This window comes from Spermophilus citellus (genome assembly GCF_964194105.1).
Source record: "Spermophilus citellus genome assembly, chromosome: 8".
NCBI lineage: Eukaryota > Metazoa > Chordata > Mammalia > Rodentia > Sciuridae > Spermophilus > Spermophilus citellus.
Genome location: NC_138189.1, coordinates 94,827,277 through 94,844,644, shown reverse-complemented (window position 1 = coordinate 94,844,644; position 17,368 = coordinate 94,827,277).

Below are 17,368 nucleotides of genomic sequence, written 5' to 3'. Positions count from 1 at the left end.
GAAAGCCCCAGTTAAAATTGAGTTCAGTGGTAGAGTGCTTGCCTAGCATGTGCGAAGCCCTGGGTTCGAACCTACCACCATAAAAATTAATGAATTGATTAATTAATTAATAGAAGGACGATCTGTAGAGTAAGGGGAATAGGGGGAGGGAGGGACAGGGGGAAAGGAAGCCCTGAGGTTGAAATGGAGCAAAATATATTCCATGCATGTGTGATGGTGTCAAAATGAACCCCACTAGTAATGTAGAACCATAATGAACTAATGAAAACATTTTTCCTAAAAAAAAAAAAAAAAAAAAAAAAAAAAAAAAAAAAAAAGCACAGAGGATTCCAACCTACTCCTCTGCGCCTTACACCCACGCAAACAGGCCCTTGCTCTCCAGCTACACCCTTATGAGGGAAAAGCTGGTACATGGTGAAATGGGAAGCATCCCCTTGGAGTCCTTCATAATTTAGAGTGAAGAAGGTAATGCTTTTCTGCCCCAAAGAGGTTCAGAATGAGCTAATCGTGGAGAAGGGCTAAAGAGGATAGGTGTCAATATTGGGACAGGAGCCAGATTCTGTATAAGGAGAGAATGGATTGAGAATATAGGAAGGAGGACAAATTTAGCATGACTGAGGTCATCATAGCCTACTTCATGTTTTGCGAGACATTGCACTGATTCTCATAGTCGTCAAATGGAAGCCACTCGTCTGGATTCTCTGCTTGATTGTGGGTCATTTTCACTGGCAATAAAATGACATGAACCCATGCTTGATGCTTCCCGGTCTGGCTGAGAGGCTGTGTGGGAGGAGTGAAGTTTTGAACTTCTCTCACTGAGATAGGGATAGTCAGGAGCGTAATTATGATCAAGGGAGGGGTGCATCTACAGTGAAGCAGATTCCTGTAAGGACTGAAATTTTGTTAATCATCAACATTTATTATTTCTTGTTAGGAATAAAGACAGTCAGTGTATCTTCTTTCCGTTGAAGAACATTATTGCAGGTGGTAGATAAGAAGTGCAACTTGACTATGCCAATAAACACATAAAAAAAAAAAACAATGTTATCAGAATTGGACTTTCTGCTTCATAATTTTTTAATATTTTTTTTAGTTGTAGTTAGACACATTACATTTGTTTTAGTTATTTATTTTTATGTGGTGCTGAGGATCAACCCAGGGCCTCACACGTGCTAGGCAAGCGCTCTACTGCTGAGCCATAACCCCAGCCCCTGCTTTATAATCCTGAAAGGTAAATCAAAGAGGATGTGATAATGTTTTATAAACTGCAAAGAACCAAATAAGTAGGTGTTATTAGTAACTGAAAAAGAAAATGCAACAATTGCTAAAAAAAGTACAAAATGCTAGAGATTGTTCTGTTTCTCTTGAGATGATTGATCTATTTGATTTTCTAAAGGACTCACAACGATACTTTAAATAAGCTATTATTTATGTATTATAATCAAATTTCATTAACAGTCATTTCCCTCTGGCAACTGGTTAAAAATAATGAATCTTCAACCTGAAAATTGAGGGAATTGAAAAAATGTCAAAGTGTGCTCTGGAGAGGCTTCTATTCTTTGTGTTCTTTGAAGACTTGAGGGGACACTTGGCAGAGTTCAATGTGATGCTTATCTCCTTTCAAATAATGGGTATGGTCATTCCATCTTGGTTTTCCAGACTTCTTGAAAACTGAGAAAAAGTCCAAAAAACTTCTAAAAGCTTGAACAGGGTCAGAGCCAGAGAGAAGTGTACCTATTTCCGTAATTTCAATTTATTGAATTTTCTGAAGTTCCTTGGGAGTATTTACAAAAGAAGCAATTTTAAATCATTCATATCTAAATTAAGTAATTTGTTTTCATTGCTATTTCTGTTTGTGTAAAACCATTAAAACCTTATTTTTAAATGAAGAGATCATTTTACAGATTTAATAGGTTTTACTTGTTTTATTTTTATTCAGGGTCAAATTTAAATAAACAGTAAAGATCATTTTTAACAGAAAAACCTAAGCATCATTCTTTGATCATGAAAATATCTTCACTGTGAAAGGAACACAGTGGGACTTTATGCAATGCAAGTTTACTAAGCAAATGACTAAAATGTCCAGCAGTCACATTAGACTGGAGAAATGTAAAGCGCTCACCAGGTGCTGCCATTACAAATCTGCTGATGAGAAAATGCCTGCTGGACTGCACTTTTGAGGTCTTCTTATTTGTAGTTTCCTTTTTTGAAAAGGAACAGAAAATTGATTCTTTTAGTTTCAATGTGGTCGTGTCATTTTTTTTCCTTCATTTTTATTTTATTTTATTTTTTTTATTGGTTGTTCACAACATTACAAAGCTCTTGACATATCATACTTCATACATTAGATTGAAACAAACTTGTCCTTCAGTCCTAAAGTGGCTTCAAAGAATAAAACTTTCTCTTGCATTCATGGGCTGCTAACACCTTGTAAATTAGAGGTTAAACTACTTTTTTGTGACTTTCATGAAGACTTCAGCTGAGGGCTGGGGATGTGGCTCAAGAAGTAATGCACTCGCCTGGCATGCACGGGGTGCTGGGTTCTATCCTCAGCACCACATAAAATAAAGATGTTGTGTCCACTGAAAACTGAAAAATAAATATTAAAAAATTCTCTCTCTCTCTCTCTCTCTCTCTCTCTCTCTCTCTCAAAAAAAAAAAAAAAAAAAGACTTCAGCTGGCTTTAAAGTTAGTTAACTTCACTGGACACAGTCAAACCCTCCCAGGGTGATGGGGTCATAGGAAGTGCACTAAATGTTTTCAGGAAGATTTTAAAAGGAACTCTTTAGGGAAATGGATACCCCCAAAGTTGGACTTGGATTGTTCAGCAAATCAAAACAGAACAATGGATATAAATGCTCTTCGTACAAAAATGAGAGACTTACTGTTTGAACTATCAGTAGCTAATCATTTAATTGGAAAATAATATAAAATGCCCACAATCTAACATATTTCTATCCAGCTTTGAACATTTTGAAATTTCCAGGTTGAATTGATACTAAAAGTATTTTTTCCCTCAATTCTTCTATTCAATTGTTGTATTCCATAAATTAACTTTCCCCACCACCGTCACCCTCATCCCTATGATATGGATTCCACATAATATCTAATTGATACTTGGTTGTTTCAGACGACAAAAATATTTTTCCATGGAGAGAATCTTCAGAATAGTTTTTAGATACTTTCTCAAAATCCATAATTAAGCCCACTTTTTTTCATTTATAATTAGAAATAAAGGAAGCTGATTTATGGTAATACAATGACATCCTATAGAAAAAGTAAGATAGAGTTGCTTGTCTATGTTTCTTGCTGGTAACTGGGTTATGGGATACTTGCTCTCTATTCAGGGTGCTCTTTGCAATGAAGATAATCCCTCACCTGACTCCCTTGTCCAACTCAGACCTTCAGATTATGTGTAACTCCACTCAGGGCTGCTATGCTAGTCTACAAAAACATTTGGCATTGTCTGAGATAACCTCACCTAGCTCTTCTTCCATTAATCCCAAAATGAGTGACAGGAAGAAGCCCAAATTGTTTGCATGGGAACCCAGAAGGCTTAGTGTGGATTTCTTTTCCTTTTCCCGCATTAAAGTAGCTGGAATTAAAATGAACAATTTAGATTTATGTGGAAAGAACTTCAGGATGCACTACTAAAGAAAAAAACAAGTACAGAACAAAAATGCTACCATTTATAGAAAGATGTAGTTCAATGCATGAACTATCTGCAGAGACCCAAGAAATTGGAACTGATAATATTGATTAATCTGAGAAGAGCATGGTGGAGAGAGGGGTGAAAGGTGAGTGTGGGGGAGAGATTTCTCATTGTGTGCTTTTTTAGGCTGTTTGGATTTTATAATATTTTGCATGTATTACATTTACTTACTTATACACACATGCTCACACATACACACACACACACACACACACACACACACAAACTTGATAAAAAGAGACAAGTAAGAAAATCTTTCAAGAGACAAATCCCAATGCTTCAGAGCCTCAGTATTTTTCATGTGATAGAAGACTGATAAAATTCAGGCTCTCAAGAGAGTAGTTAGTGATAAGGAGAAAACTGGATGCCCTAGAGACAGGATCCGTGGAGGGTGTAGGGAGGTGAAAGAGTCAGCCTGTGTAGGGCCCTCAGTTCTCCCTGTGAGCAGTGTGGGACAGTTGCTGTGGAAGACAGAGTTCTAAGATGGCCCCCAAGGCTCCTGCCCACTGGTGAACAAGTCTGTATCAGCTCTTCCTCTGAACAGAACCTATAGATGTGATGGCATGCCACCTCTGTGATGGGTCCTAATCATTTGTCTTAGTTTCCAAAGGAAGAAGATCCAGCTGGGCTGGATCTAAGCAAGTGAGTTTTCTTTTTTAATTGGTGCATTATGACATGTAATAGTAGGCTTGGTTGTTACATATTCCTACTAAACTGCAAATTTTATATTGGATCCACAACAAACAGCCAGCCTCCTATACGCACATAACATAATTTGGTCCATTTCATCCCCAGTACTTCCGTTTTCTCTTCCCTCCTCACTTCTCAGGTCCTCCTACTCTACTGGTCTCCCATCTATCTTCATTAGTTTCCCCAGCCGCCATTTTTTTGTTCATTTTTTTTTTCTCTCTAGTTTCCACACGTTCTCGACAAGCTGGTGAGTTATTAAGAGGACGGATCTTTCAGTGAAGTCAGAGACTTTTGGCCTGGAAGCAGGCAAATGTTTCACCAGAACTCCTTGCAAAGGCCACAAGACAGGGAATTTTGGGTGCCATCTAAGAGTGGAGAGCTGTCCAGCCAACAACTAATGAGAAAATAGGGACCTCAGCTCTACAACTGCAATTCTGTCAACAACCCAAATGGTCCTGAAAGGGACCTGGAGCCTCAGATGAGAACTGAGTATTCTCAGCAGTAACGTGCCAGATTTCTGACAGAAATCTTGAAATAAGAATGGGATGTATTAGGGATTACACTCAGGGGCACTTGGCCACTGAGTCACATCCTCAGCCCTATTTTGTATTTTATTTAGCGAAAGGGTCTCACTGACTTGCTTAGCACCTTGATTTTGCTGAGGCTGGCTTTGAACTTGAGGTCCTCCTGTCTCAGCCTTCCGAGCTGCTGGGATTACAGGTGTGCACTTGGTGCCTATTGGGCACTGTGGTTTTTGTTTGTTTGTTTTGTATATCATAGAAACTTTATTGTTCCTCTAAATTCTTAAAAACTTTAAAAAGTTCCTTGCTCTAGTTATGATACCATATGTAGACATTTAAAATGCGTTTGCATTTATAAATAGTTCGCAGATAATTTAATGGATGCTGTTTTAAACTGCAAATTTTATACTGATTACACAACAAACAGAAAACTAACAAGAGTTGCTTTTGTTACAGGGTCCCAGTCTATTATGAAGTTCGCCAATGGCCCTGGGGCTCCCAGTTACCCACTATCAGTACCAGAGGCCATGGAAGCAAGGAAAGAAGATTTGGAGGGTACACTGTTTTGCTTGTCATATGTCCCCTAAACCAAGTAGCAATTTTCCTTGTTGATTCTAAATTTCCTCAAAAAGTACTCCTTGTCATCAAAAGAAATTTTTAGTACAAAAAGAAACTTCACCTTAAATATTATATTTAAGTATTTACTTACCAAAAAAAAAAAAAAGAAAGAAAGAAAAGAAAATCATGGCATTTGCAGGTAAATGGATGGAGTTGGAGAAGATAATGCTAATTGAAGTTAGCCAATCCCAAAAAACCAAATGCTGAATGTCTCTGATATAAGGAGGCTGATTCATAGTGGGGTAGGGAGAGGGAGCATGGGAGGAATAGACTAACTCTAGATAGGGCAGAGGGGTGGGAGGAGAAGGTGGAATGAGATGAACATCATTACCCAAGTACATGTATGAAGACACGAATTGTGTGAATATACTTTGTATACAACCAGAGATATGAAAAATTGTGCTCTATATGTGTAATATGAATTGTAATGCATTCTGCTGTCATATATAACAAATTAGAACAAAAAATAAATTTTTAAGAAGTATTTACATTTTGCTTGTTAATGCTTCACCACTAATTTTTAAAATCTATAAATCACTAACATCCTGAAAAATAATGACATTTTTTAACAAAGGAATCATAAAATATACATTATTTAATCTGCAACACAATAATTTCATTCTCTCCTAAAATAAAATGGAAAATCCTGGCTTACTGAAATACCTGACCTGAAATAAGTTTTCCATCTATCCTCCATCTCTGTTTCTCTCATAGTGTTCACTATCATTGTGCTATCAAAAAAGTATATAATTCTAGGGGCTGGGGATGTGGCTCAAGAGGTAGCGTGCTCGCCTGGCATGCGTGCGGCCCAGGTTCGATCCTTAGCACCACATACAAACAAAGATGTTGTGTCCGCCGAAAACTAAAAAATAAATATTAAAAATTCTCTCTCTCTCTCTCCTCTCTCTTTAAAAAAAAATAATATATATATATATATATATATATATATATATATATATATATATATATAAAATTCTAAAAAGAAAGTTCCAGAATGGCATTCTGGTCACCCTCCCCAAACATATACCACTACCAGAAATAACACTATTCATTGCTATTTCTGTCTTCAAATTTATGACATAATTAATTATATTATAATGTTGAGGTCATGTTGTTCTAACATTTAAGATCCTTTCAGGAAAAGTACAACTCACTCCCAAAGTATGTAACCCCTGAATATTTTATTTAGCCAAAGCTTAGTTGGAATGTTCTCTTCCTGCTTTATTTATTCATCTTACTTAGATTGTACAGTATTCCATTGTCGCGACCCCTTGCCCGCAAGGAAGACGCAACAACAGGAATCTTCTTTCAGCCGTTTATTCAGGCCCCTGATGTTTCTTCTTCTCTCTCTCGGACGCCCCTCCCCGCCTTAATAAAGCATCCCAAGCCCCAATGCGAAGCTGCTACGTGGAGCTTTCTCATAGGGTGTTAAAAAATCACGTGCCAACTCTCCCAAATAAGGAGTTGTTTGTCACAGACCACAGCGGAGCCAGCGCCATCTTGTAATGGTGACCACAGTCCGAAGAAACGGCTCACCACAGTTCCCCCTTTTGTTTTCTAAGAACAACACAGGAGAGAGTAGAGGTCCTATCCCACTGTGCAGAAGTGGCTGCATAGTATGGCTCAGCCCCAAGGAGGCGCCTTCCCCAGATCTGAGGCCATATCAGCCGACGCTTTTCTCCGTGGGACGGGGCGTGGACGCGTCTAACCCGCATACAATAGGACATGCTCTCCTTGAGGTCCACTTCAAGGATCACTCAAGTGCAGTGCCTTGCCTCGCATCCTGTATCGTGACGATGGTGGACGAAGGGGGATAGCTAAGGCTGAACTGTGGCTGTATAGAAATACAACGACAAACAAGTTGGTAACACCCTAAAAGAAAGGCACGGGTCTTAAGGCGATAGAAAAGCACTAGTGTGGAAACCCATCTGCGTGCAATGGTAGGAAAGCCGGCAGAGTGCAAGGGCTTTCCAACGCTAAGAGAATAACAAGGAAAGACATGTCGATCCCAGTGCAATGTCCGTAAGACTTGGGGTGCGACGACCATGTCAAAGATTTACTGTTTAATTTGCGCGAGCCAAACTTGAGGTGAGTTGCCATTTTCTAAAGCTGCAAGAGCTTGTATGATCATAGCTTTATCGTGAGCATTGTGGGCCTTGAGGCGACAGAGAAACCACAAGCAGAGAACCATACCGAAGCAACACATTGCACCAAAAATGCCTACCCCCACCCACTCTTTAAAAAAGGAAAAGGCAGAGGATATCCAATCGGTGAATTGACCCAAAGTTACGGGATCGACATGGGTACTGTTCAAGACAGCTATCTGGGTTAGTTGAGACTGGATCATGTCTTCCGCTGCCATGGACCAATTTCCGGCCAAGTATTCGCCAATGATACGGGAGGCATTCCTGGAATCATTAAATCTGACAGAGGTTATACATAAATGTGCACGTTGGTCAACACAGCCCAAAAGCACCAAATCAGCCAATTCTTCTACCTGAGCTTGGAGTAAATCTATTCTTTGGTTGGCAGCTAAAATCCCTGACAAAATATGTTGATTAATTGTATTCTGGGATTCAAGTATGGTGGAAGTTTGTTGAACAACTTGATTAATGGTGGCAGCAGTCTGCACTTGACTGGCCATGGCCACTCCGGCCGTGACCGCTGCAGCAGCAGATACCGCCACGGCTGTCACTATAGCAGCTGTGATTTCAAAATCCCTGTGGACTCTAAGTAGCTCAACAATGGGGAATTCGTCAGGGTCCGCAGTGACTGGGATTGGGACAAAAGTTGGAATTTTCATAACCACCGCTACAGTCCAAGAACCATCCCAACACTCAGATAAGAGACAGGTAACATTAGAACAATCCAGCACCCCTGACGAGGTGTCATTAGCCAAAAGGAGTAAGAACGGGGATTGGACACAGACCATTGCAGGGGGCAATGCGGCATTATGTAACAGAGAGTTGAACGAAACAGATGTGAGTCTTTTACCTCGTTCACTCTCCCTAACAGTGCCAGAAACATTAGCCAGCCAACTTTTGGCTCCCAGCAATTGAGCCAGTGCAGAAATATCAGCTGAAGCCCCCTTTTCATTGGAGATCAGCCATTGAAACCAGGACCAACCCACTCCTGTAGAGGAGTTGACACTGTTGTTAAAGTTATAAACATACCTCTTAAGAGAGGGGGAAAGGGAGAAACCTTTAGCAACTTGACGTTGCTCCCAAGAATGATCCTGACAAGGCGTAAATGTTGGGGGGAAACCAAGATTAGGGGTACAGTAAGGAGAGGCCTTAAAATGGGTGGCATTATAAAGACTATTAGAAGAAGGAGGCACTGGGATTAGTACCTCGGAGATAATAGCCAAGGTAGTTGTGTTTAAAGCAGAGCTATTTGCGGGGGTTCCTGAGCCTGTTTGTTCCCCTGAGACTACTTGGCTCAGCACAGCACTGAGAATGCTCCCTGAAACCTGACTGGACCGCAATGGGTCCTCCCAGTTAGTCAAATTCTTGGTCTTAAGACTAATACAATGAGTGTTCCCAAGGCTGAAACAAAAAACTCCTGTGAGATTAACTTGAGATTGATTAAAAATGCTATCCACGTCCCCTCTAGGAGAGGCACAGGGAGCAGACATCTCACATGAGGTAGAGAAAAGAGTGGGGAGGACACTAGAATTACCATGAACCGGCATTGGCATTGGCCAAGCCCGTGCCACTGCCCACCACTGCATTGGTGTCATCTGTGTCATCGGCATCAGCACCAGAGCCAGAGCACTTAGCAGAATGAAGATCCTCATCACGGGATTGCTGTGGTATTTCCTGTTGCTGGTTAGCCGACGTCAAGACTCTTCTTGTCAGGCGTTCAGGGACCCACAACGGTTCCGTGCGATCCTGGGGAAAAACACATACAGATCCTCGTGCCCATGTCAGCACGGGGTCGGGGCCGTTCCATTGGCCCGTAAGAACATCTTTCCACTTAACATAGCCAATCACAGAGGGCTGAGGGGACACATGTCTATCGGCCGCAGAGCGATCATGAATATCCAAATTCAAAAAATTAATGGTAAAGAGAGCTAAGGACAGGCGTTCTTTAGGAGTATGTTCAGCACCTATTCCCCCCTTTTGTTTATGTAAAGTTTCCTTTAAGGTGCGATGAGCACGCTCAACAATGCCTTGCCCTTGAGGATTGTAAGGCAAACCATGAGTAAGTTGCACTCCCATAGTAGAACAAAAAGATGTAAATTGTCTTCCAGTATAAGCAGGTCCATTATCAGTCTTAAGGGACGTAGGTGCACCCCACGCCGCCCAGGCCTCCAGGCAATGAGTAATGACATTACGTGCCTTTTCTCCCGATAAAGCAGAAGCATGAATAATTCCAGAGTACGTATCAACAGAAACATGGACATACTTGAGGCTACCAAAGTCAGGTATGTGTGTCACATCCATTTGCCAGACAACCAATGGCTTCAATCCCCGTGGGTTCACTCCATAAGTAGGGGGATGAAGAAATGTGACACAATGGGGACAGTGTAATACTATCTGCCGAGCATCTGCTCTTGAAATAGAAAAACGCCTGCGCAGTGTTAAAGCATTAACATGAAAATTTTGGTGAAACAATTTAGCCTCCTCTAAGGAGGAAGCCAAACAGATCAACTGACCTCTAGTGGCTGAGTCCGCACAGGCATTACCCTGCGATAACGGACCAGGAAGAGAGGTGTGAGCCCGGATGTGCACTGGATAAAAAGGAGCAGTGCGGCCACGGATAAGCTGTTGAAGCTGATTAAAGTAAGCAGATACATTACGGGCATCACTAATAGCTCCCACAGCCTTCAGGATTTGTAGTGCTTGCACCACATAGATGGAGTCCGAAATGAGATTAAAGGGAAAAGAACACTGTTTAAAAACCTCAATAACAATTTGTAGTTCTACCCATTGTGGATTTCCAGGAGCAAATTGATGCTGGACAGGGGGAGAATCATTAATTACATAAGCTCCCATTCCAGACTTGGAACCATCAGTAAAAATGTTAACAGCCCCCGGAATGGGACTGGATGAAGTTACTTTAGGGAAAATGATAGGATGTTCTTTAACAAAATGGAGTAACGGATGAGAAGGGTAATGATTATCAATATCCCCTTGAAACGAGCAACATAGAATAGCCCAGTTATCTAGAGTAGCACACAAGACACTAAGTTGAGCTTTAGTGTAGGGTATAATAAGAGAAGAAGGTGATTGTCCGAAAAATTGAATGCTTTGTTGAATCCCTTTAAGTGCTAATGCTGCAACAGCATCAGGATAATATTCTAAGGATTTTCCTGGGGATACATGTGGGTGAATCCATAGCAAAGGTCCATCTTGCCACAGTACTCCAGTAGGCTGCCGCATAGTGGCAAGCACACATAACTGGAAAGGTTTATCACTCTGGAGCCTGCATAAAGTAGCATGTTGTATAGCTTCTTCTACTGTCATAAGGGCCGCTCTAGCCTCTTTGGTGAGGCTACGAGGGGAAGTAAGATCTGGATCACCCCTAAGAGTAGCATACAAAGGCTGTAGCATAACATTAGAAATATGTAAATATCCTCGTATCCAATTAATATCTCCCAGCAGTTTTTGAAAATCATTTAGAGTTTGGAGATCCTGAGCTCGTATGGTGATTTTCTGTGGTCGTAATTTGTCACACCCAATTGTTGCTCCCAAGTACTTAATAGAATCCCCTGTTTGAATCTTTTCAGGTGCGATATGCAGTCCATATTGAGCTAACAACTTCACTAGGTCTTTATAGGCCTCATGAACTGTCTGCTCTGATTTAGCAGCCAATAATACATCATCCATATAATGAATGATCTTGATGGAGGAATACTTTTGTCTGAGAGGTGCGAGTGTCTTCCCCACATACATCTGACACATCGTGGGACTATTAGCCATTCCCTGCGGCAACACTACCCACTCAAACCTTTGATCTGGTTCCTCGTGGTTACACGAGGGAAGGGTGAAGGCAAAACGCTGCGAGTCTTTAGGATGCAAAGGAATAGAAAAGAAACAGTCTTTAATGTCAATAACAATAATGTGCCAACCCTGAGGAACCGAGGAGAGCAGAGGCAGCCCTCTTTGAATGAGCCCCATAAGTTGCATTTGAGCATTAACTGCTCGTAGATCATGCAGTAGGCGCCACTTCCCTGATTTTTTCTTAATGACAAATATGGGAGTATTCCATGGAGAAGTAGAAGGCTGGATGTGACCCAAGTCAAGTTGTTCTTTAACTAGAGCATGGGCTGCTGCCAATTTAACCGAGGGAAGAGGCCACTGAGGCAACCAAACAGGCTCCTCGGTGAGCCATGTTATGGGTATTTGAGCCCCAGCGGCCCCTAGGAAAAACCCAGACCAAATCTGTCAAGCTTTTGATGACCTTGTACAGGATGCTTACGTCCCTGTAAATGTTTTCCTAGTCCTAGACCTGGCCTATACCCCATATTTTGCATAATCTGTTGAGACACTGGGGAATAGTCATTACTAAGAGTGAACCCCATGTCTTTCATCAGATCACGGCCCCATAGAGAGATAGGTAAATCAAGTACATAAGGCTGAAAGGTACCATTATGTCCTTCTGGATCCTTCCAGACTAGATGTCTACAGCTGATCTGAGGGGCCTGGGCATATCCAAGTCCTCTCAAGGATTGATCAGAAGTCTGCACTGGCCATCCCTTAGACCAGTCCCTAAGTGCTATAATACTACGGTCTGCTCCGGTATCCAGTAATCCCACAATAGATTTACCTTCTATGCTTAATTCCAAAGTGGGGCGATTGCTCATATCTAGTGACAAATAGGCACAATTCCCTCCGGTGGTACCAATCTCATTCCCTGTCCGTGACCTTGAATCAGCAGGGAAGTGATTATGTAAGCTAGGCAAAATTAGCAATTGAGCAATCCGATCCCCTGGGGAGATGGACACAATGCCCCTTGGAGCTTCCACCATAACCTTTATTATCCCTACAGTATCAGGACTTATGACTCCGGGGAAAACATGAAGACCTTGTAAAATAGAGGATGCACGTCCAATTAGCAAACCTACAGTGCCAGGTGGTAGAGGCCCTGTAAACTCAGTTTCCACCAATTGGACTCCCATCTTAGGTGTTAATACGAGTCTGGAGGTGGAACAGAGGTCCAATCCCGCGGCACCTATAGTGGCTCTCCGCGTTTCATGGGATGGCGTAGGGATGGCCATGTCTCGGGTTCGGGTGTGACATTCTCCACTGCCCCATATATTTGTGGGCCCTGGGGTCGAGGGCCCCATCGGCCGTTTTTTGGCCCAGCTGAAATAGGCTGTCCATGGATGTCCCTCACTGATCTACACTCTCTTGCCCAATGCTTCCCCTTTTTGCATCTTGGACACAACCCCGGTAGACGAAGGCCATTGGAAAGGCCACCGTGAGAAGGTCCAGTAAAATTGTCTTTTTTGGAATTGTCTTTTTTGGGACATTCACGTCTAACATGACCGGGTTGACCACAATGGAAGCATGTTCCGGCGGCAGGACCGCCCCCTTTTGTAATCCGAAGGACAGCAGCTGCAAGACCTGCATTAGTTAAAGGTCCCCCAATCTCTCTACACACCTTCATCCATGCTTCTATGCCTTTGTTCTTATAAGGAGCGATTGCTGCTTTACATTCCTTGGTGCATTGCTCAAAGACCAATTGCTTGACAAGGGGCATGGCTCTATCAGGATCCCCAAAAATCTTTCCAGCGGCGTCCACCATCCTTGCTACAAAGTCTGAAAAGGGTTCTGTAGGGCCTTGTATAATCTTAGTCAAATTACCAGATACCTCTCCTCTATTTGGAAGTGACTTCCATGCCCGAATGCAAATGTTATTAATTTGATCATATACCTCAAGAGGGAATCCCGTCTGTTGATTAGCAAATCTACCTTGCCCCAAAAGCATGTCCTTATCCCAATGAGGGTGTCCCGCCGCATGGTTTTGGGCGGCCTGCTCTATTGCGCCCTCTAGCACAAATGCTCTCCAGTCCAAATATTTACCTGGGGAAACACAAGCCCGAACAAGACTAGCCCAATCAGAGGGAGTCATACAGTATCTAGACAGACTCTCCACCTGAGTTAGTGTGAAGGCGGCATCCACCCCATAAGTGCGCACAGACTCCGCCAGAGTCTTCACAATTTTGAAATCTAAAGGCTCATGGAATCTTCCCCTATTATCATCCTGAAAAACTGGATAAGCAAGACTCATCTCAGCGTTAACAGCCCTCCATGTTTGAGCATGGAAAGCTCTCCCCGAAACACCCCCGCCATACGGCGGTGGATCCGGAGGATCACATTTCTTGAGCTCCTGTTTATTTTTGTTCCCTTCTCCTATAGCCAAACTCCCTAGCTGGCGAGACAGCCTCCCAAGCTCCTCCTCCTCATCCTCCTCTTCCTCTGACCCACTTTCACATGGGGGTGTGCGCAGCGCACTGAGATCTGGATACAATCGTCTCTTCCCCTGTTTCACGCTCCGCACACTTCCATCCTCCCGAGATACCTCACTTCCTGCCGTCTCCGATTTCTCCTCATGTAATTGTTCTAGAACTTCCTGTCCTTTAGTAAGTGCTTCCTGACATCTGCCATCTGTGAGGCAACTACGGACCATTTTCCAAAGGGGTATCACCCCGCCCTCTAATATGCCCTGCTCAGAAGCAAAGTCAAGATCTTTGCCTAATTTATCCCAACTAGGTATAGTAAGACTGCCCGAAAATGCAAACCACGGTGCAGCAATATCCAACTTCCGTAAAAATCTTTGTAAAGTACTATGTTTCACTTCCAGGCCCTTAGAACGTAACAGGCCGTCTAGGGCCAGAAGAAGCGGACTTGAAGATGCGGCACCCATGACACAGCAACAAAAGAAACACAGAAAACAAAAGTGAAAGTACACAGTGCAGCTGCAATAAAATATAAAGCTCTCTCTTTCTTTGTAGAGGAGCTGACCCCGCTTTGATCGCGGATCCCACTTATTGGGACTATCCCCGCTTTGGTCGCGGATCCCACTTACCTGGGACTAACCGGTGCACCACCCCTGACGGCTGAAAGTTCTGGTTCCCGGGTTTCGGCACCACTTGTCGCGACCCCTTGCCCGCAAGGAAGACGCAACAACAGGAATCTTCTTTCAGCCGTTTATTCAGGCCCCTGATGTTTCTTCTTCTCTCTCTCGGACGCCCCTCCCCACCTTAATAAAGCATCCCAAGCCCCAATGCGAAGCTGCTACGTGGAGCTTTCTCATAGGGTGTTAAAAAATCACGTGCCAACTCTCCCAAATAAGGAGTTGTTTGTCACAGACCACAGCGGAGCCAGCGCCATCTTGTAATGGTGACCACAGTCCGAAGAAACGGCTCACCACAGTCCATCATTACTCTCGTCTGCCCCTCCACTGATTTGTTCCTGTTAAAGTCATCCTGACCTTCTTCCCAAACCCATGGACACTTTTCTGTTCTCATCCAGCTTCACTACTCTGAATCTGGTAGAGCTGTTAACCCCTTCCACTGCATTGCAACTGTGGCCCAATCCACTGCATCACTTCTGCCTGCTTGGCTTTTAGTTGGGGATGGCTTTGTGGCTGTCAGTATTCCCTGCTGGCTTGTTGTCACCCTTTTGAAATTCTTAATTATTTTTTAATAAGAGACCCAGCAAATTATGTTACTGGTCCTGTGGATGGGGGAGGAAAATTTTGTTTTTTCTCTTTTTTTAAATTTATTCTAATTTGTTATACATGATGGCAGAATGCGATTCATTTCATATTACATATATAGAGCACAATTTTTCAAGTCACTGATTGCACACAAAGTATTTTCACACCATTCGTGTCTTCATACATGTACTTAGGGTAATGATGTCTAACTCATTCCACCATCATTCCCACCCCCTTCCTTTCCCCTCCCACCCCTTTGCCCTATCTAAAGTTCCTCCATTCCTCCCACACTCCCCCCACCCATCGCCATTATGAGTCAGCATCCTGATATCAAAGAAAACATTTGGCCTTTGGGTTTGGGGGATTGGCTTTCTTCACTTAGCATTATATTCTCCAACTTCATCTATTTACCTGCAAATGCCATGATTTCATTCTCTTTTAATGCTGAGTAATGTTCCATTGTGTATATACGCCAAAATTTCCCTAACCATTCATCTACTGAAGGGCATCTAGGTTGGTTCTAAAATTTAGCGATTGTGAATTGTGTCGCTATCAACATTGATATGGCTATGTCCCTATACCAAGGAGTGGGATAGCTGGGTCAAATGGTGGTTCCATTCCCAGTCTTCCAAGGAATCTCCATATTGCTTTCCATATTGGCTGCACCAATTTGCAGTCCTACCAGCTACCAGCAACAGGTGAGTGTACCTTTTCCCCCACACTCTCGCCAACCCTTATTGTTGTTTGTATTCTTTTTTTTAAATATTTATTTATTTATTATTAGTTTTAGGTGGATACATTAGTTTTGTTTTTATGTGGTGCTGAGGATTGAACCCAGTGCCTCATGCATGCTAGGCGAGCACTCTACCACTGAGCCACTACCCCAGCCCGTTGTTTGTATTCTTCTTTTTTTTTTTTTTAAGAGAGAGTGAGAGAGGGGAGAGAGAGAGAGAGAGAGAGAGAGAGAGAGAGAGAGAGAGAATTTTTAATATTTATTTATTTAAGTTCTCGGCGGACACAACATCTTTGTTGGTATGTGGTGCTGAGGATTGAACCCGGGCCGCACGCATGCCAGGCGAGCGCGCTACCGCTTGAGCCACATCCCCAGCCCCGTTTGTATTCTTAATAGCTGCCATTCTGACTGGAGTGAGATGAAATCTTAGAGTAGTTTTGATTTGCATTTCTCTGATTGCTAGAGATGTTGAACATTCTTTCATATGTTTGTTGATTGATTGTAGATCCTCTTCTGAGAAGTGTCCAGTTTCTTGGCCCATTTATTGATTGGGTTATTTGTTGGCTGTTTTTGTTTGTTTGTTTGGTTTTGGAGTTTAGCTTTTTGAGTTCTTTATATACCCTAGAGATTAGTGCTCTATCTGATGTGCTTGTGGTAAATATTTGCTTCCCTTCTGTAGGTTCTCTATTCACTGATTGTTTCTTTTGCTGAGAAGAAGGTTTTTAGTTTGAATCCATCCCTTTATTGATTCTTGGTTTTAATTCTTGCGCTACAAGAGTTTTATTAAGAAAGTTGGTGCCTAATCTGACATGATAGAGATTTGGGCCTACTTTTTCTTCCATTAGGCATAAGGTCTCTTGTTTTAATTCCTAAGTCCTTGATCTACTTTGAGTTGAGTTTTGTGCATGGTGAGAATAGCTGGATATAAAATCAACACCATAAATCAAAGGCATTTTTGTACATCAGTCAAATCTGCTGAAAGTGAAACTAGGAAAACCACCCCATTTACAATAGCCTCAAAACAAAAATAAAATACAAATTTAACAAGAGAGGTGAAAGACTTCCACAATGAAAACTACAACATGCTAAAGAAAGATATTAAAGAAGACCTTAGAAGATGGAAAGATCTACCTTGTTCTTGGATAGGCAGAATTAATATTGTCAAAATGACCATACTACCAAAAGCACTATACAGATTTAATGCAACCCCAATCAAAAACCCAATGGAATTCTTTATAAAAATAGAAAAAGCAAGCATTAAATTCATCTGGAAAAAATAAGAGACTCAGAATAGCTAAAGCAATCCTTCGCAAGAAGAGTGAAGCTGGTGGCATTACTATTCCAGACCTAAAAATATACTACAGAGCAAAAGTAACAAAAACAGCATGGTATTGGACCAAAATAGACCTGTAGACCAATGGTCGA